Raw genomic sequence first — 19,211 nt, 5'->3', positions numbered from 1 at the left:
CAATGTTCTTGGCCCGAGAGACCGCTATCGATGAGCTGAGTGATGCTGTTACTTTATTCTTGTGAAATCTTCTTATTCTTGGCTGCTCCTTGATTTGAACCAGTGATCTTTCATTTTGAAATCAACCAAATAACACACATGGTGTAAAATAATAAACCAGACATAGTCACCTGCTCTGATCCCCATCACTCCAGTGCAGACAGCTCCAGTGCTTTCCATTGGGACCAGAAGTTATGATGTCCTGTTTTTCGATTACTTGAACTTTCAGGCTTGTGATTGGCTGTAGCAGTCATGTGAGTGCAGTGGTGCATCAGCCGTTCACATGTGGTTGTCATCTACTCTTATGAAAAATTCATTCTGGGATTAAGAAAAGTAACAAAATAGTATAAACCTCAATCATCAGAAACATTTTTATGTTGAAAAGAGACCAGTCCTCAACATTGTATAGAGAACGACTGGCGGGTCCTGTATATAGTAACCGATGATGACATACCTGTATATAAGTGACGTATCGCTTCAGAGAGTCCCCCTGGCAGCAGGCAGCCGATCGTAAGGTTTTCTGGAAGAAATGGATATTAGTATTATATAATAAGCCTCCTTGTACGTCACATCAGTTTCTATAGGAGCATTCAGGATAGGAGATGGGAGAATTATAAAGATTGGTATTTATTATAATACTTACATATATAATGAGGAGTGTCCCGCATGTCAGCTGTCACTGAGGCCTCACATTCACATCTTTATATGTCTGTAAAATACAGAAAGACTATAATATATACACATAAAATACCGAAAATCAGGCAAGTGACTATGTGATATCTGTGTGTGGGCAGAGGTATAAACCATCTCCTGCACTGACCTCGGACTCTCCTACTGAAGGTCCTGGTTTGGTCCAGTTGGTGATGAGAAGGAGGGTTCTCCTTATTCTTTTAAATTCCATTTATAAAGATCCATATTAGTATTATATTTGTATTGCAGGGTATCGAGCTCCAGCCTGCCTTGGATAAACATTTCTCTCTAAAAGCAAAGATCCATAGATTATTATATATATGACATTCAGCTCTCTATAATAATTACATTTATAAATATCTCCTACAGAGACTTCATTTTTTTTGCTCCATTTTGACCATACAGCAGAGAAACCCTAAACTCATACTAATAATTCCTTTACAAGAAGGACAGGAACCATTTTCTTTACGCTCTCATCCTAATTAGGTGAGCATAAGGATATTGGAAATGTAAAAAATGTGTAAATCACAAGATGGATAAATAGATACCTCAAGATTTATGGTGAACAGCGATCAATGGATTCAGAATTGGCCTCCAGATCAGATCTGGTATCTCAGGCCCCCTAAAACTAAAACTAAGAGAACTGGGACAAAAGAAAGAAATATTAATAGTAGGAAGAAAAAAGCAGAACAATTGGAAAGATACTCACACCACCGATGATAACACAAGATAAAATGAGGAAAATGATGTAGCTGCCTGAAAAGATAATACAGGAGAAATTAATTTAGATCTTTCTATATACAGTGCCTTGCGAAAGTATTCGGCTCCCTGGAACTTTTCAACCTTTTCCCACATATCATGCTTCAAACATGAGGATACCAAATGTAAATTTTTGGTGGAACACAATTGTGAAGTTGAACGAAATTTATTGGTTATTTAAAATTTTTGTGGAAATTCAAAAACTGAATAGTGGGGCGTGCAATATTATAATTCGGTCCCTTTTACTTAATACTTTGTTGCGCCACCTTTTGCTGTGATTACAGCTGCAAGTCGCTTGGGGTATGTCTATATCAGTTTTCTACATCGAGAGACTGAAATTCTTGCCCATTCTTCCTTGGCAAACAGCTCGAGCTCAGTGAGGTTTGATGGAGATCGTTTGTGAACAGCAGTTTTCAGCTCTTTCCACAGATTCTCGATTGGATTGAGGTCTGGACTTTGACTGGGCCATTCTAACACCTGGATACGTTTATTTGTGAACCATTCCATTGTAGATTTTGCTTTATGTTTGGGATCATTGTCTTGTTGGAAGACAAATCTCCGTCCCAGTCTCAGGTCTTTTGCAGGCTCCAATAGGTTTTCTTCAAGAATGGTCCTGTATTTGGCTCCATCCATGTATTTGGGGCCGAATATTTTCGCAAGGCACTATATTACAAAGAAGAAAGTGCTGTGTACACGGCGTCAATATTGCTTAAATTAAAGAGGACCTATTCGCTCCTCTAATAGGTCTGGTTTAGTAATAAATGCGTTCCCTATAACATAACAATGCTGGAGCCTCTTTTCTATATAATAATGCCCCAGCGTCCTCTATCTACACTGATGAGCAAAAGAGTAACAATGTTGTGAACTTTTGACTTTCAGGACCCATATTTCACCATCCACTACTGCTTCGTAAATGAGACCACCATCATTTTATAGACAATCATCTTGGCTATCCCACACATAAATCTGTTTTGCAAATACTTAGCATATGATTAGTTATGCAAATTTTTTTCATGTCACTGCATTGTTACTGTTTTGCTCCTAAAAATCTAAATTTGAATTTTTATTTTTTTATTAGTATTGGGTAAATCTAACTTTGTCTTTTAACACTGCCTGAATCCTTCTGGGCATGATCTCAACCAGGTTCAAGCATGTCTCAACCGAAATCTGATCCCAGGTCTCTTCTGCACATTCCCAAAATTGGTGCATACTAGTCGACCCTCTTGGGGATGTATACAGCTGTTCTTCAACTCTACCCACAAGTGTTTAATTGGTTTGAGGTCTGGGGACAGTGGAGCCAATCCAGCACCTCTACTTCATTGTCATTGAACCATTTCTTCGCCAATCTCAACGTATGCTTCTGGCTTCTGGACTTTGTACTGCTGGAACACTATGTTGTCCTTTTCATACCCATAGTACTCGAGTGTGAGAAGTGACTCCTCCTGTAGGATTCTCAGATATAGCTCTGCATTGAGATCACCATCAATCCTGGTCAAATATCCAATGCCTTTTGCTGCAAAGTCAAAATCATCAGGCTTCCTCCACAGAACATGATAGTTTCTTCAGTTTCCTGATAAATTAGCCCCTTTTTTCTTTGTTTCTTCCAGATCCATTTGTAGCAATCACAACCTTGTCTATTGACTTTCGTCTCATTGCTCCAAATCACACATTTCCAATATTCTACTGTCCACTTTTTGTACTGTTTTGCAAACTTGAGCCCACATTTTATAGGATGATTATGAAGTAGAAACGTGTTCACCTTTTATGGGCCAATATTCCAGACTTGTGTAAAGTACATTGCACAGTGCTTGCATGGATGTCTGTGATCTCACTATTATAAAGCGTACGATCCACCTCCATTGCCATGTTTGTCGTGCCAGAACAGATAGACTTTGTGATAAACCAAATTGTTGATGCTGATATTTTGCCTGAACGTGCACCTCTTGGCTTTTGAATGGATGGATGAACATAATTTCATGTTCCTTCGACTGTCATGGCACTCAAATGATAGAGTTTGGCAATGTTCTTGGCCCGAGAGACCGCTATCGATGAGCTGAGTGATGCTGTTACTTTATTCTTGTGAAATCTTCTTATTCTTGGCTGCTCCTTGATTTGAACCAGTGATCTTTCATTTTGAAATCAACCAAATAACACACATGGTGTAAAATAATAAACCAGACATAGTCACCTGCTCTGATCCCCATCACTCCAGTGCAGACAGCTCCAGTGCTTTCCATTGGGACCAGAAGTTATGATGTCCTGTTTTTCGATTACTTGAACTTTCAGGCTTGTGATTGGCTGTAGCAGTCATGTGAGTGCAGTGGTGCATCAGCCGTTCACATGTGGTTGTCATCTACTCTTATGAAAAATTCATTCTGGGATTAAGAAAAGTAACAAAATAGTATAAACCTCAATCATCAGAAACATTTTTATGTTGAAAAGAGACCAGTCCTCAACATTGTATAGAGAACGACTGGCGGGTCCTGTATATAGTAACCGATGATGACATACCTGTATATAAGTGACGTATCGCTTCAGAGAGTCCCCCTGGCAGCAGGCAGCCGATCGTAAGGTTTTCTGGAAGAAATGGATATTAGTATTATATAATAAGCCTCCTTGTACGTCACATCAGTTTCTATAGGAGCATTCAGGATAGGAGATGGGAGAATTATAAAGATTGGTATTTATTATAATACTTACATATATAATGAAGAGTGTCCCGCATGTCAGCTGTCACTGAGGCCTCACATTCACATCTTTATATGTCTGTAAAATACAGAAAGACTATAATATATACACATAAAATACCGAAAATCAGGCAAGTGACTATGTGATATCTGTGTGTGGGCAGAGGTATAAACCATCTCCTGCACTGACCTCGGACTCTCCTACTGAAGGTCCTGGTTTGGTCCAGTTGGTGATGAGAAGGAGGGTTCTCCTTATTCTTTTAAATTCCATTTATAAAGATCCATATTAGTATTATATTTGTATTGCAGGGTATCGAGCTCCAGCCTGCCTTGGATAAACATTTCTCTCTAAAAGCAAAGATCCATAGATTATTATATATATGACATTCAGCTCTCTATAATAATTACATTTATAAATATCTCCTACAGAGACTTCATTTTTTTTGCTCCATTTTGACCATACAGCAGAGAAACCCTAAACTCATACTAATAATTCCTTTACAAGAAGGACAGGAACCATTTTCTTTACGCTCTCGTCCTAATTAGGTGAGCATAAGGATATTGGAAATGTAAAAAATGTGTAAATCACAAGATGGATAAATAGATACCTCAAGATTTATGGTGAACAGCGATCAATGGATTCAGAATTGGCCTCCAGATCAGATCTGGTATCTCAGGCCCCCTAAAACTAAAACTAAGAGAACTGGGACAAAAGAAAGAAATATTAATAGTAGGAAGAAAAAAGCAGAACAATTGGAAAGATACTCACACCACCGATGATAACACAAGATAAAATGAGGAAAATGATGTAGCTGCCTGAAAAGATAATACAGGAGAAATTAATTTAGATCTTTCTATATACAGTGCCTTGCGAAAGTATTCGGCTCCCTGGAACTTTTCAACCTTTTCCCACATATCATGCTTCAAACATGAGGATACCAAATGTAAATTTTTGGTGGAACACAATTGTGAAGTTGAACGAAATCTATTGGTTATTTAAAATTTTTGTGGAAATTCAAAAACTGAATAGTGGGGCGTGCAATATTATAATTCGGTCCCTTTTACTTAATACTTTGTTGCGCCACCTTTTGCTGTGATTACAGCTGCAAGTCGCTTGGGGTATGTCTATATCAGTTTTCTACATCGAGAGACTGAAATTCTTGCCCATTCTTCCTTGGCAAACAGCTCGAGCTCAGTGAGGTTTGATGGAGATCGTTTGTGAACAGCAGTTTTCAGCTCTTTCCACAGATTCTCGATTGGATTGAGGTCTGGACTTTGACTGGGCCATTCTAACACCTGGATACGTTTATTTGTGAACCATTCCATTGTAGATTTTGCTTTATGTTTGGGATCATTGTCTTGTTGGAAGACAAATCTCCGTCCCAGTCTCAGGTCTTTTGCAGGCTCCAATAGGTTTTCTTCAAGAATGGTCCTGTATTTGGCTCCATCCATGTATTTGGGGCCGAATATTTTCGCAAGGCACTATATTACAAAGAAGAAAGTGCTGTGTACACGGCGTCAATATTGCTTAAATTAAAGAGGACCTATTCGCTCCTCTAATAGGTCTGGTTTAGTAATAAATGCGTTCCCTATAACATAACAATGCTGGAGCCTCTTTTCTATATAATAATGCCCCAGCGTCCTCTATCTACACTGATGAGCAAAAGAGTAACAATGTTGTGAACTTTTGACTTTCAGGACCCATATTTCACCATCCACTACTGCTTCGTAAATGAGACCACCATCATTTTATAGACAATCATCTTGGCTATCCCACACATAAATCTGTTTTGCAAATACTTAGCATATGATTAGTTATGCAAATTTTTTTCATGTCACTGCATTGTTACTGTTTTGCTCCTAAAAATCTAAATTTGAATTTTTATTTTTTTATTAGTATTGGGTAAATCTAACTTTGTCTTTTAACACTGCCTGAATCCTTCTGGGCATGATCTCAACCAGGTTCAAGCATGTCTCAACCGAAATCTGATCCCAGGTCTCTTCTGCACATTCCCAAAATTGGTGCATACTAGTCGACCCTCTTGGGGATGTATACAGCTGTTCTTCAACTCTACCCACAAGTGTTTAATTGGTTTGAGGTCTGGGGACAGTGGAGCCAATCCAGCACCTCTACTTCATTGTCATTGAACCATTTCTTCGCCAATCTCAACGTATGCTTCTGGCTTCTGGACTTTGTACTGCTGGAACACTATGTTGTCCTTTTCATACCCATAGTACTCGAGTGTGAGAAGTGACTCCTCCTGTAGGATTCTCAGATATAGCTCTGCATTGAGATCACCATCAATCCTGGTCAAATATCCAATGCCTTTGGCTGCAAAGTCAAAATCATCAGGCTTCCTCCACAGAACATGATAGTTTCTTCAGTTTCTTGATAAATTAGCCCCTTTTTTCTTTGTTTCTTCCAGATCCATTTGTAGCAATCACAACCTTGTCTATTGACTTTCGTCTCATTGCTCCAAATCACACATTTCCAATATTCTACTGTCCACTTTTTGTACTGTTTTGCAAACTTGAGCCCACATTTTATAGGATGATTATGAAGTAGAAACGTGTTCACCTTTTATGGGCCAATATTCCAGACTTGTGTAAAGTACATTGCACAGTGCTTGAAAGGATGTCTGTGATCTCACTATTATAAAGCGTACGATCCACCTCCATTGCCATGTTTGTCGTGCCAGAACAGATAGACTTTGTGATAAACCAAATTGTTGATGCTGATATTTTGCCTGAACGTGCACCTCTTGGCTTTTGAATGGATGGATGAACATAATTTCATGTTCCTTCGACTGTCATGGCACTCAAATGATAGAGTTTGGCAATGTTCTTGGCCCGAGAGACCGCTATCGATGAGCTGAGTGATGCTGTTACTTTATTCTTGTGAAATCTTCTTATTCTTGGCTGCTCCTTGATTTGAACCAGTGATCTTTCATTTTGAAATCAACCAAATAACACACATGGTGTAAAATAATAAACCAGACATAGTCACCTGCTCTGATCCCCATCACTCCAGTGCAGACAGCTCCAGTGCTTTCCATTGGGACCAGAAGTTATGATGTCCTGTTTTTCGATTACTTGAACTTTCAGGCTTGTGATTGGCTGTAGCAGTCATGTGAGTGCAGTGGTGCATCAGCCGTTCACATGTGGTTGTCATCTACTCTTATGAAAAATTCATTCTGGGATTAAGAAAAGTAACAAAATAGTATAAACCTCAATCATCAGAAACATTTTTATGTTGAAAAGAGACCAGTCCTCAACATTGTATAGAGAACGACTGGCGGGTCCTGTATATAGTAACCGATGATGACATACCTGTATATAAGTGACGTATCGCTTCAGAGAGTCCCCCTGGCAGCAGGCAGCCGATCGTAAGGTTTTCTGGATGGAAAGGATATTAGTATTATATAATAAGCCTCCTTGTACGTCACATCAGTTTCTATAGGAGCATTCAGGATAGGAGATGGGAGAATTATAAAGATTGGTATTTATTATAATACTTACATATATAATGAGGAGTGTCCCGCATGTCAGCTGTCACTGAGGCCTCACATTCACATCTTTATATGTCTGTAAAATACAGAAAGACTATAATATATACACATAAAATACCGAAAATCAGGCAAGTGACTATGTGATATCTGTGTGTGGGCAGAGGTATAAACCATCTCCTGCACTGACCTCGGACTCTCCTACTGAAGGTCCTGGTTTGGTCCAGTTGGTGATGAGAAGGAGGGTTCTCCTTATTCTTTTAAATTCCATTTATAAAGATCCATATTAGTATTATATTTGTATTGCAGGGTATCGAGCTCCAGCCTGCCTTGTATAAACATTTCTCTCTAAAAGCAAAGATCCATAGATTATTATATATATGACATTCAGCTCTCTATAATAATTACATTTATAAATATCTCCTACAGAGACTTCATTTTTTTTGCTCCATTTTGACCATACAGCAGAGAAACCCTAAACTCATACTAATAATTCCTTTACAAGAAGGACAGGAACCATTTTCTTTACGCTCTCGTCCTAATTAGGTGAGCATAAGGATATTGGAAATGTAAAAAATGTGTAAATCACAAGATGGATAAATAGATACCTCAAGATTTATGGTGAACAGCGATCAATGGATTCAGAATTGGCCTCCAGATCAGATCTGGTATCTCAGGCCCCTAAAACTAAAACTAAGAGAACTGGGACAAAAGAAAGAAATATTAATAGTAGGAAGAAAAAAGCAGAACAATTGGAAAGATACTCACACCACCGATGATAACACAAGATACAATGAGGAAAATGATGTAGCTGCCTGAAAAGATAATAGAGGAGAAATTAATTTAGTTCTTTCTATATACAGTGCCTTGCGAAAGTATTCGGCTCCCTGGAACTTTTCAACCTTTTCCCACATATCATGCTTCAAACATGAGGATACCAAATGTAAATTTTTGGTGGAACACAATTGTGAAGTTGAACGAAATTTATTGGTTATTTAAAATTTTTGTGGAAATTCAAAAACTGAATAGTGGGGCGTGCAATATTATTATTCGGTCCCTTTAACTTAATACTTTGTTGCGTCACCTTTTGCTGTGATTACAGCTGCAAGTCGCTTGGGGTATGTCTATATCAGTTTTCTACATCGAGAGACTGAAATTCTTGCCCATTCTTCCTTGGCAAACAGCTCGAGCTCAGTGAGGTTTGATGGAGATCGTTTGTGAACAGCAGTTTTCAGCTCTTTCCACAGATTCTCGATTGGATTGAGGTCTGGACTTTGACTGGGCCATTCTAACACCTGGATACGTTTATTTGTGAACCATTCCATTGTAGATTTTGCTTTATGTTTGGGATCATTGTCTTGTTGGAAGACAAATCTCCGTCCCAGTCTCAGGTCTTTTGCAGGCTCCAATAGGTTTTCTTCAAGAATGGTCCTGTATTTGGCTCCATCCATGTATTTGGGGCCGAATATTTTCGCAAGGCACTATATTACAAAGAAGAAAGTGCTGTGTACACGGCGTCAATATTGCTTAAATTAAAGAGGACCTATTCGCTCCTCTAATAGGTCTGGTTTAGTAATAAATGCGTTCTCTATAACATAACAATGCTGGAGCCTCTTTTCTATATAATAATGCCCCAGCGTCCTCTATCTACACTGATGAGCAAAAGAGTAACAATGTTGTGAACTTTTGACTTTCAGGACCCATATTTCACCATCCACTACTGCTTCGTAAATGAGACCACCATCATTTTATAGACAATCATCTTGGCTATCCCACACATAAATCTGTTTTGCAAATATTTAGCATATGATTAGTTATGCAAATTTTTTTCATGTCACTGCATTGTTACTGTTTTGCTCCTAAAAATCTAAATTTGAATTTTTATTTTTTTATTAGTATTGGGTAAATCTAACTTTGTCTTTTAACACTGCCTGAATCCTTCTGGGCATGATCTCAACCAGGTTCAAGCATGTCTCAACCGAAATCTGATCCCAGGTCTCTTCTGCACATTCCCAAAATTGGTGCATACTAGTCGACCCTCTTGGGGATGTATACAGCTTTTCTTCAACTCTAACCACAAGTGTTTAATTGGTTTGACGTCTGGGGACAGTGGAGCCAATCCAGCACCTCTACTTCATTGTCATTGAACCATTTCTTCGCCAATCTCAACATATGCTTCTGGCTTCTGGACTTTGTACTGCTGGAACACTATGTTGTCCTTTTCATACCCATAGTACTCGAGTGTGAGAAGTGACTCCTCCTGTAGGATTCTCAGATATAGCTCTGCATTGAGATCACCATCAATCCTGGTCAAATATCCAATGCCTTTGGCTGCAAAGTCAAAATCATCAGGCTTCCTCCACAGAACATGATAGTTTCTTCAGTTTCTTGATAAATTAGCCCCTTTTTTCTTTGTTTCTTCCAGATCCATTTGTAGCAATCACAACCTTGTCTATTGACTTTCGTCTCATTGCTCCAAATCACACATTTCCAATATTCTACTGTCCACTTTTTGTACTGTTTTGCAAACTTGAGCCCACATTTTATAGGATGATTATGAAGTAGAAACTTGTTCACCTTTTATGGGCCAATATTCCAGACTTGTGTAAAGTACATTGCACAGTGCTTGCATGGATGTCTGTGATCTCACTATTATAAAGCGTACGATCCACCTCCATTGCCATGTTTGTCGTGCCAGAACAGATAGACTTTGTGATAAACCAAATTGTTGACACTGATATTTTGCCTGAACGTGCAACTCTTGGCTTTTGAGTGGATGGATGAACATAATTTCATGTTCCTTCGACTGTCATGGCACTCAAATGATAGAGTTTGGCAATGTTCTTGGCCCGAGAGACCGCTATCGATGAGCTGAGTGATGCTGTTACTTTATTCTTGTGAAATCTTCTTATTCTTGGCTGCTCCTTGATTTGAACCAGTGATCTTTCATTTTGAAATCAACCAAATAACACACATGGTGTAAAATAATAAACCAGACATAGTCACCTGCTCTGATCCCCATCACTCCAGTGCAGACAGCTCCAGTGCTTTCCATTGGGACCAGAAGTTATGATGTCCTGTTTTTCGATTACTTGAACTTTCAGGCTTGTGATTGGCTGTAGCAGTCATGTGAGTGCAGTGGTGCATCAGCCGTTCACATGTGGTTGTTATCTACTCTTATGAAAAATTCATTCTGGGATTAAGAAAAGTAACAAAATAGTATAAACCTCAATCATCAGAAACATTTTTATGTTGAAAAGAGACCAGTCCTCAACATTGTATAGAGAACGACTGGCGGGTCCTGTATATAGTAACCGATGATGACATACCTGTATATAAGTGACGTATCGCTTCAGAGAGTCCCCCTGGCAGCAGGCAGCCGATCGTAAGGTTTTCTGGAAGAAATGGATATTAGTATTATATAATAAGCCTCCTTGTACGTCACATCAGTTTCTATAGGAGCATTCAGGATAGGAGATGGGAGAATTATAAAGATTGGTATTTATTATAATACTTACATATATAATGAGGAGTGTCCCGCATGTCAGCTGTCACTGAGGCCTCACATTCACATCTTTATATGTCTGTAAAATACAGAAAGACTATAATATATACACATAAAATACCGAAAATCAGGCAAGTGACTATGTGATATCTGTGTGTGGGCAGAGGTATAAACCATCTCCTGCACTGACCTCGGACTCTCCTACTGAAGGTCCTGGTTTGGTCCAGTTGGTGATGAGAAGGAGGGTTCTCCTTATTCTTTTAAATTCCATTTATAAAGATCCATATTAGTATTATATTTGTATTGCAGGGTATCGAGCTCCAGCCTGCCTTGGATAAACATTTCTCTCTAAAAGCAAAGATCCATAGATTATTATATACACTCACTGGCCACTTTATTAGGTACACCTGTCCAACTTCTTGTTAACACTTAATTTCTAATCAGCCAATCACATGGCGGCAACTCAGTGCATTTAGGCATGTAGACATGGTCAAGACAATCTCCTGCAGTTCAAACCGAGCATCAGTATGGGGAAGAAAGGTGATTTGATTGCCTTTGAACATGGCATGGTTGTTGGTGCCAGAAGGGCTGGTCTGAGTATTTCAGAAACTGCTGATCTACTGGGATTTTCACGCACAACCATCTCTAGGGTTTACAGAGAATGGCCCGAAAAAGAAAAAAAATCCAGTGAGCGGCAGTTCTGTGGGCGGAAATGCCTTGTTGATGCCAGAGGTCAGAGGAGAATGGGCAGACTGGTTCGAGCTGATAGAAAGGCAACAGTGACTCAAATCGCCACCCGTTACAACCAAGGTAGGCCTAAGAGCATCTCTGAACGCACAGTGCGTCGAACTTTGAGGCAGATGGGCTACAGCAGCAGAAGACCACACCGGGTACCACTCCTTTCAGCTAAGAACAGGAAACTGAGGCTACAATTTGCACAAGCTCATCGAAATTGGACAGTAGAAGATTGGAAAAACGTTGCTTGGTCTGATGAGTCTCGATTTCTGCTGCGACATTCAGATGGTAGGGTCAGAATTTGGCGTAAACAACATGAAAGCATGGATCCATCCTGCCTTGTATGGAGCATCTTTGGGATGTGCAGCCGACAAATCTGCGGCAACTGTGTGATGCCATCATGTCAATATGGACCAAAATCTCTGAGGAATGCTTCCAGCACCTTGTTGAATCTATGCCACGAAGAAATGAGGCAGTTCTGAAGGCAAAAGGGGGTCCAACCCGTTACTAGCATGGTGTACCTAATAAAGTGGCCGGTGAGTGTATATGACATTCAGCTCTCTATAATAATTACATTTATAAATATCTCCTACAGAGACTTCATTTTTTTTGCTCCATTTTGACCATACAGCAGAGAAACCCTAAACTCATACTAATAATTCCTTTACAAGAAGGACAGGAACCATTTTCTTTACGCTCTCTTCCTAATTAGGTGAGCATAAGGATATTGGAAATGTAAAAAATGTGTAAATCACAAGATGGATAAATAGATACCTCAAGATTTATGGTGAACAGCGATCAATGGATTCAGAATTGGCCTCCAGATCAGATCTGGTATCTCAGGCCCCCTAAAACTAAAACTAAGAGAACTGGGACAAAAGAAAGAAATATTAATAGTAGGAAGAAAAAAGCAGAACAATTGGAAAGATACTCACACCACCGATGATAACACAAGATAAAATGAGGAAAATGATGTAGCTGCCTGAAAAGATAATAGAGGAGAAATTAATTTAGATCTTTCTATATACAGTGCCTTGCGAAAGTATTCGGCTCCCTGGAACTTTTCAACCTTTTCCCACATATCATGCTTCAAACATGAGGATACCAAATGTAAATTTTTGGTGGAACACAATTGTGAAGTTGAATGAAATTTATTGGTTATTTAAAATTTTTGTGGAAATTCAAAAACTGAATAGTGGGGCGTGCAATATTATTATTCGGTCCCTTTAACTTAATACTTTGTTGCGCCACCTTTTGCTGTGATTACAGCTGCAAGTCGCTTGGGGTATGTCTATATCAGTTTTCTACATCGAGAGACTGAAATTCTTGCCCATTCTTCCTTGGCAAACAGCTCGAGCTCAGTGAGGTTTGATGGAGATTGTTTGTGAACAGCAGTTTTCAGCTCTTTCCACAGATTCTCGATTGGATTGAGGTCTGGACTTTGACTGGGCCATTCTAACACCTGGATACGTTTATTTGTGAACCATTCCATTGTAGATTTTGCTTTATGTTTGGGATCATTGTCTTGTTGGAAGACAAATCTCCGTCCCAGTCTCAGGTCTTTTGCAGGCTCCAATAGGTTTTCTTCAAGAATGGTCCTGTATTTGGCTCCATCCATGTATTTGGGGCCGAATATTTTCACAAGGCACTATATTACAAAGAAGAAAGTGCTGTGTACACGGCGTCAATATTGCTTAAATTAAAGAGGACCTATTTGCTCCTCTAATAGGTCTGGTTTAGTAATAAATGCGTTCCCTATAACATAACAATGCTGGAGCCTCTTTTCTATATAATAATGCCCCAGCGTCCTCTATCTACACTGATGAGCAAAAGAGTAACAATGTTGTGAACTTTTGACTTTCAGGACCCATATTTCACCATCCACTACTGCTTCGTAAATGAGACCACCATCATTTTATAGACAATCATCTTGGCTATCCCACACATAAATCTGTTTTGCAAATATTTAGCATATGATTAGTTATGCAAATTTTTTTCATGTCACTGCATTGTTACTGTTTTGCTCCTAAAAATCTAAATTTGAATTTTAATTTTTTTATTAGTATTGGGTAAATCTAACTTTGTCTTTTAACACTGCCTGAATCCTTCTGGGCATGATCTCAACCAGGTTCAAGCATGTCTCAACCGAAATCTGATCCCAGGTCTCTTCTGCACATTCCCAAAATTGGTGCATACTAGTCGACCCTCTTGGGGATGTATACAGCTGTTCTTCAACTCTACCCACAAGTGTTTAATTGGTTTGAGGTCTGGGGACAGTGGAGCCAATCTAGCACCTCTACTTCATTGTCATTGAACCATTTCTTCGCCAATCTCAACGTATGCTTCTGGCTTCTGGACTTTGTACTGCTGGAACACTATGTTGTCCTTTTCATACCCATAGTACTCGAGTGTGAGAAGTGACTCCTCCTGTAGGATTCTCAGATATAGCTCTGCATTGAGATCACCATCAATCCTGGTCAAATATCCAATGCCTTTTGCTGCAAAGTCAAAATCATCAGGCTTCCTCCACAGAACATGATAGTTTCTTCAGTTTCTTGATAAATTAGCCCCTTTTTTCTTTGTTTCTTCCAGATCCATTTGTAGCAATCACAACCTTGTCTATTGACTTTCGTCTCATTGCTCCAAATCACACATTTCCAATATTCTACTGTCCACTTTTTGTACTGTTTTGCAAACTTGAGCCCACATTTTATAGGATGATTATGAAGTAGAAACTTGTTCACCTTTTATGGGCCAATATTCCAGACTTGTGTAAAGTACATTGCACAGTGCTTGCATGGATGTCTGTGATCTCACTATTATAAAGCGTACGATCCACCTCCATTGCCATGTTTGTCGTGCCAGAACAGATAGACTTTGTGATAAACCAAATTGTTGACACTGATATTTTGCCTGAACGTGCACCTCTTGGCTTTTGAATGGATGGATGAACATAATTTCATGTTCCTTCGACTGTCATGGCACTCAAATGATAGAGTTTGGCAATGTTCTTGGCCCGAGAGACCACTATCGATGAGCTGAGTGATGCTGTTACTTTATTCTTGTGAAATCTTCTTATTCTTGGCTGCTCCTTGATTTGAACCAGTGATCTTTCATTTTGAAATCAACCAAATAACACACATGGTGTAAAATAATAAACCAGACATAGTCACCTGCTCTGATCCCCATCACTCCAGTGCAGACAGCTCCAGTGCTTTCCATTGGGACCAAAAGTTATGATGTCCTGTTTTTCGATTACTTGAACTTTCAGGCTTGTGATTGGCTGTAGCAGTTATGTGAGTGCAGTGGTGCATCAGCCGTTCACATGTGGTTGTCATCTACTCCTATGAAAAATTCATTCTGGGATTAAGAAAAGTAACAAAATAGTATAAACCTCAATCATCAGAAACATTTTTATGTTGAAAAGAGACCAGTCCTCAACATTGTATAGAGAACGACTGGCGGGTCCTGTATATAGTAACCGATGATGACATACCTGTATATAAGTGACGTATCGCTTCAGAGAGTCCCCCTGGCAGCAGGCAGCCGATCGTAAGGTTTTCTGGAAGAAATGGATATTAGTATTATATAATAAGCCTCCTTGTACGTCACATCAGTTTCTATAGGAGCATTCAGGATAGGAGATGGGAGAATTATAAAGATTGGTATTTATTATAATACTTACATATATAATGAGGAGTGTCCCGCATGTCAGCTGTCACTGAGGCCTCACATTCACATCTTTATATGTCTGTAAAATACAGAAAGACTATAATATATACACATAAAATACCGAAAATCAGGCAAGTGACTATGTGATATCTGTGTGTGGGCAGAGGTATAAACCATCTCCTGCACTGACCTCGGACTCTCCTACTGAAGGTCCTGGTTTGGTCCAGTTGGTGATGAGAAGGAGGGTTCTCCTTATTCTTTTAAATTCCATTTATAAAGATCCATATTAGTATTATATTTGTATTGCAGGGTATCGAGCTCCAGCCTGCCTTGGATAAACATTTCTCTCTAAAAGCAAAGATCCATAGATTATTATATATATGACATTCAGCTCTCTATAATAATTACATTTATAAATATCTCCTACAGAGACTTCATTTTTTTTGCTCCATTTTGACCATACAGCAGAGAAACCCTAAACTCATACTAATAATTCCTTTACAAGAAGGACAGGAACCATTTTCTTTACGCTCTTGTCCTAATTAGGTGAGCATAAGGATATTGGAAATGTAAAAAATGTGTAAATCACAAGATGGATAAATAGATACCTCAAGATTTATGGTGAACAGCGATCAATGGATTCAGAATTGGCCTCCAGATCAGATCTGGTATCTCAGGCCCCCTAAAACTAAAACTAAGAGAAATGGGACAAAAGAAAGAAATATTAATAGTAGGAAGAAAAAAGCAGAACAATTGGAAAGATACTCACACCACCGATGATAACACAAGATAAAATGAGGAAAATGATGTAGCTGCCTGAAAAGATAATAGAGGAGAAATTAATTTAGATCTTTCTATATACAGTGCCTTGCGAAAGTATTCGGCTCCCTGGACCTTTTCAACATTTTCCCACATATCATGCTTCAAACATGAGGATACCAAATGTAAATTTTTGGTGGAACACAATTGTGAAGTTGAACGAAATTTATTGGTTATTTAAAATTTTTGTGGAAATTCAAAAACTGAATAGTGGGGCGTGCAATATTATTATTCGGTCCCTTTAACTTAATACTTTGTTGCGCCACCTTTTGCTGTGATTACAGCTGCAAGTCGCTTGGGGTATGTCTATATCAGTTTTCTACATCGAGAGACTGAAATTCTTGCCCATTCTTCCTTGGCAAACAGCTCGAGCTCAGTGAGGTTTGATGGAGATCGTTTGTGAACAGCAGTTTTCAGCTCTTTCCACAGATTCTCGATTGGATTGAGGTCTGGACTTTGACTGGGCCATTCTAACACCTGGATACGTTTATTTGTGAACCATTCCATTGTAGATTTTGCTTTATGTTTGGGATCATTGTCTTGTTGGAAGACAAATCTCCGTCCCAGTCTCAGGTCTTTTGCAGGCTCCAATAGGTTTTCTTCAAGAATGGTCCTGTATTTGGCTCCATCCATGTATTTGGGGCCGAATATTTTCGCAAGGCACTATATTACAAAGAAGAAAGTGCTGTGTACACGGCGTCAATATTGCTTAAATTAAAGAGGACCTATTTGCTCCTCTAATAGGTCTGGTTTAGTAATAAATGCGTTCCCTATAACATAACAATGCTGGAGCCTCTTTTCTATATAATAATGCCCCAGCGTCCTCTATCTACACTGATGAGCAAAAGAGTAACAATGTTGTGAACTTTTGACTTTCAGGACCCATATTTCACCATCCACTACTGCTTCGTAAATGAGACCACCATCATTTTATAGACAATCATCTTGGCTATCCCACACATAAATCTGTTTTGCAAATATTTAGCATATGATTAGTTATGCAAATTTTTTTCATGTCACTGCATTGTTACTGTTTTGCTCCTAAAAATCTAAATTTGAATTTTAATTTTTTTATTAGTATTGGGTAAATCTAACTTTGTCTTTTAACACTGCCTGAATCCTTCTGGGCATGATCTCAACCAGGTTCAAGCATGTCTCAACCGAAATCTGATCCCAGGTCTCTTCTGCACATTCCCAAAATTGGTGCATACTAGTCGACCCTCTTGGGGATGTATACAGCTTTTCTTCAACTCTAACCACAAGTGTTTAATTGGTTTGAGGTCTGGGGACAGTGGAGCCAATCCAGCACCTCTATTTCATTGTCATTGAACCATTTCTTCGCCAATCTCAACGTATGCTTCTGGCTTCTGGACTTTGTACTGCTGGAACACTATGTTGTCCTTTTCATACCCATAGTACTCGAGTGTGAGAAGTGACTCCTCCTGTAGGATTCTCAGATATAGCTCTGCATTGAGATCACCATCAATCCTGGTCAAATATCCAATGCCTTTGGCTGCAAAGTCAAAATCATCAGGCTTCCCCCACAGAACATGATAGTTTCTTCAGTTTCTTGATAAATTAGCCCCTTTTTTCTTTGTTTCTTCCAGATCCATTTGTAGCAATCACAACCTTGTCTATTGACTTTCGTCTCATTGCTCCAAATCATACATTTCCAATATTCTACTGTCCACTTTTTGTACTGTTTTGCAAACTTGAGCCCACATTTTATAGGATGATTATGAAGTAGAAATTTGTTCACCTTTTATGGGCCAATATTCCAGACTTGTGTAAAGTACATTGCACAGTGCTTGCATGGATGTCTGTGATCTCACTATTATAAAGCGTACGATCCACCTCCATTGCCATGTTTGTCGTGCCAGAACAGATAGACTTTGTGATAAACCAAATTGTTGATGCTGATATTTTGCCTGAACGTGCACCTCTTGGCTTTTGAATGGATGGATGAACATAATTTCATGTTCCTTCGACTGTCATGGCACTCAAATAATAGAGTTTGGCAATGTTCTTGGCCCGAGAGACCGCTATCGATGAGCTGAGTGATGCTGTTACTTTATTCTTGTGAAATCTTCTTCTTCTTGGCTGCTCCTTGATTTGAACCAGTGATCTTTCATTTTGAAATCAACCAAATAACACACATGGTGTAAAATAATAAACCAGACATAGTCACCTGCTCTGATCCCCATCACTCCAGTGCAGACAGCTCCAGTGCTTTCCATTGGGACCAGAAGTTATGATGTCCTGTTTTTCGATTACTTGAACTTTCAGGCTTGTGATTGGCTGTAGCAGTTATGTGAGTGCAGTGGTGCATCAGCCGTTCACATGTGGTTGTCATCTACTCTTATGAAAAATTCATTCTGGGACTAAGAAAAGTAACAAAATAGTATAAACCTCAATCATCAGAAACATTTTTATGTAGAAAAGAGACCAGTCCTCAACATTGTATAGAGAACGACTGGCGGGTCCTGTATATAGTAACCGATGATGACATACCTGTATATAAGTGACGTATCACTTCAGAGAGTCCCCCTGGCAGCAGGCAGCCGATCGTAAGGTTTTCTGGAAGGAAAGGATATTAGTATTATATAATAAGCCTCTTTGTACGTCATATCAGTTTCTATAGGAGCATTCAGGATAGGAGATGGGAGAATTATAAAGATTGGTATTTATTATAATACTTACATATATAATGAGGAGTGTCCCGCATGTCAGCTGTCACTGAGGCCTCACATTCACATCTTTATATGTCTGTAAAATACAGAAAGACTATAATATATACAC

At 39.0% G+C, this 19,211-nt stretch overlaps 1 long non-coding RNA gene across 1 annotated transcript; it reads right to left on the bottom strand.

Annotated features, from left to right (window-relative positions):
- Positions 1–18,414: 18,414 nt before the first annotated feature.
- On the bottom strand, positions 18,415–18,989 carry LOC143784559 (uncharacterized). Its single transcript, XR_013217829.1, has 3 exons — positions 18,924–18,989; positions 18,601–18,793; positions 18,415–18,518 (listed from the first exon to the last, which is right to left on the bottom strand). It is a non-coding gene; the product is annotated as an uncharacterized LOC143784559 (long non-coding RNA).
- Positions 18,990–19,211: the final 222 nt, after the last annotated feature.

The sequence above is a fragment of the Ranitomeya variabilis genome, chromosome 1 (genome assembly GCF_051348905.1).
Source record: "Ranitomeya variabilis isolate aRanVar5 chromosome 1, aRanVar5.hap1, whole genome shotgun sequence".
NCBI classification, from domain to species: domain Eukaryota; kingdom Metazoa; phylum Chordata; class Amphibia; order Anura; family Dendrobatidae; genus Ranitomeya; species Ranitomeya variabilis.
Note: the sequence above shows the minus strand (reverse complement) of the source record. Positions and strands in the feature narration are given on the sequence as shown.